This window comes from Fragaria vesca, linkage group LG5 (genome assembly GCF_000184155.1).
Source record: "Fragaria vesca subsp. vesca linkage group LG5, FraVesHawaii_1.0, whole genome shotgun sequence".
Classification (NCBI taxonomy): Eukaryota; Viridiplantae; Streptophyta; class Magnoliopsida; order Rosales; family Rosaceae; genus Fragaria; species Fragaria vesca.
This window is the reverse complement of record NC_020495.1, coordinates 19,489,850-19,493,196: the sequence shown is the minus strand read 5'-3', so window position 1 is coordinate 19,493,196 and position 3,347 is coordinate 19,489,850.

Genomic DNA, 3,347 nt, shown 5'->3' with positions numbered 1-3,347 from the left:
AGAAATACATCCCCTTGCCCCCGCCTGGTGTCCCTTCTAGTCCCCAGCCAGGTCCTCTTTAAGATCAGCCCTTAACTAACGAACAACAGCAAACTATTCGGGACCTTGTTAAGGAGATTTGTGTAGCAATCCTCCTCCTCTTGTCCATCCTAACACGTGGCAGGGACAACACTTGCTGTAGGCAACAATTAGAGAATGGCAACAGTTAGCCCCACCCTCCAACAACCTGACAACAATTAGCTATACAGAATTTGAATCACTTGAAAAAGATTTTTCTAGATTAAGTTATGATTTTTTAAAGTTCAAGGTTTGCATAAAGAAATTCTGTAGATTGATGTTTTTGAGATTTTGAACCAGTTAGTTTCTTACTAAAAACAATACAATTTGGTTGGTTGTTTGCACTTGGTGTCTTCATAAAAGTTGTAATAGACATCTTAAAGATCATGACAGATTTGGAATCTTCTAAAACAATTTTTTTTAAATTAGTTGTGAATTTTCGAAGTTGCAGGTCTGCTGCATATTTTCCTGTAAAAGGGCATTGTTCTTATTTTTGTGTCTAAATAGCTTTCTATTCAATCATGTCTGAAAGCACCAATACCTTTAGTTTTTTAACGAAACTAATGGTTCCAGATACTAATCTTTGGTCAGAGTAAGAACGTGTGATACGTTTTTGAAGTTTTTCAAAGTTGAGATACCAAAAGTTTGTTTCTCTGAAAGGTGAGACATTGTTTGGATCTTTTTTCTGGTTTTAAATGTTATCAAGTTTTTGTTTCCCTTTGGACTGCTTACAAATGATGCAAATAATCATGAAGTTATTTTTTTTGGTTTAGCTTCATTATTTCTATTTGTTTATACCTGTCATACTTTCAACTTAAAGAAAAAAAAACAACATGAATTGAGGTGTGACAGGAAACTCTAGATAGAAATCCATAACGCTCTCAATAAGATATTCCATCTCATTAGTAGGAAGAGAGAACACCGAAAATATATTTGCGGGCCCATTTTATCTTAGTCAATCACTACAAGACAAGTTCTCTCCGTATCATACTCTAATTCATAATCTGAGTCATAACAAGTGTTATTTTGATAGCCAAATGATGGTAAACACCATGTTGGTTATCAACAACCTTCCACTACCATACCTGACATGATCGATCTTGAAGCCGAGTTTATGTTGTATCGTTTGCAAAATTCGAGAGGTCAAAAGATATTTAAACCATGAAGACATTTTTTTTTTTTTACAAACAAAAGTAACAACTAAGTACAACTGAAAACCTCTAATACAACCAACTCCTAAATTATCAAAATAAAAGGGTTGGCTAACATTGAGAGGAAAAGCAGATTGCGAAGCTTGAGCTGGAAAGGAATGTCTGAGTTTAGCAATGACGTCTGCAACAAAGTTTGTTCTCGCTTGATATGTTGGAATGAAGACACTTTCAATATAGAAGCAAACTATTGAATATCTCTGACAATGTGTAGAATGCGTCAAGGACACCGAATTTCGCCAGTAATACAATCGATTAAAATCTTCAAATCACCTTTAACTAGGAACTATGTAAGATGATGATACCAGGCTGCAGTCATTTCTGCTCGAAGAGCTAAAGCTTCAGTTCTCAAAATGTCTAGATGTCCAACATTTTTTGCAAATGCTAAAATAGGTTGATCTGATCCGTTAGTAAACCGTTTTAGATAAATTAAATAATATTTATAAAATATTAAATATATTATGACAAATGTATTAAGAAGTCTAGATGTCACTTTTTGAGGTATTATCAACTTTGTGATTAATAATTGTCATTTATTGATATTTATCATTTAAAATAATACTTTTAGTCATGTGATACAACTTTTGACTATGCGTGGGCGCAGTTCGGCTCCGATCGGTTTGAGGCTCAAACTGCAAACTAACCATTTTTTCGGTTTTGCAATATTTCAAACCGCAACCGCATTTCAAAAGGGTTGAACCGATTATTTCGGTTACACCATTTTTCTGTGCGGTGCGGGTCGGTTTTGGTTTGCACCAATTTATTTATTTCAACAAAGAAGGAATACCCAAATGTTACCTAACAATTTTGATAAGACATGAACAAATTTTAAATGCATTTAGAGTTCATGTAAGTCTACAAATGTCACCCAAATATCAATCAACTAACAAGAATACCATATTTGATCACTTAACAAACCCATATATCAACTATCATGTACCCTTTCAAAAAAAAAATAAAAAAAAAAAAAAAAAAAAAAAAACTAAAATCATCTAAACATAGAAACTTGGAAACTACAAATCTGAATATAAATAAACTTTTATATATTACAATCCAAAATTTCCATCCAACGGGAAAAAGTAATTTGGTGCGGTTCGATTTGAATCAGTCGGTTTATATCTCTATACCGCAACCAAACTACTTTTATGTGGTTCGGTGCGGTCTGACCATAAAACGACACCATTTCACTTCAATATGGTTACCAAACCATTTTTTTCGGTGTGGTTCAGGTCAGTAACCGCATTTTCGGTGCAAATTGCTCACCCCTAGTTTTGACGTAAATTTTGATTTGTTATAATATTTTGTTAATAAATTATTTTTGATTAGTTAAATAACTTAAATACTATAACAAGTCTATTGTAAGTCGAATTCACGACCTCCCACTTATAATAGGTCGGGAGACTCATAGTGTTGCTAGATAAATAGTATTCTATCGTATTCCAACCTTTTTTTTCTCTAAGATTGTCTGGAATTGGCTCATCGTTAGGTTTCTTGCTCAAAGTCTATAGATGAAGATTAAGTGACCGAGCCACTCACACTTGCCCAAAATAACTGTAAGGCAATGTGGTGGAATTCAATATGAAAATTACAATAATTATCACATCAAATATCATCGCTAGCATTCACCGATATATCCCCATCGCTGCTCCATTGTGACAATTCAGCTTGACCGAGATGAGGAGGAGGTGCTCTCAGTCACCAATTAAACTATTAGTACACCCATTTTTTCTTGGTCTACAGAAGCTGACAGATGCTAGGTTTGAGGCATCTTCCCCATTTTCACATTTGAAGACCCATCGTCATCTTTGTTTAAAACCCATAGTAATGTACTTGATTGAATTCACCCATCCCCCATCACCATCAAATATATATCACAATCAAACTGTAGCCTCTGTGAAATTAAGATGTTTATAATTAGCCTAAAAGTTCATCACAAATAATGACATAATGAATTACTGGGTTTTTTCAGAAAGATGCATCGTAGACATTGACCATTACATGAATAGGAATGTTTTTGTTTTTTCTTTAATGAATTATTAATTGGTATGCCACCATGAACCAATGCTAATCTCTCTCTCTCTC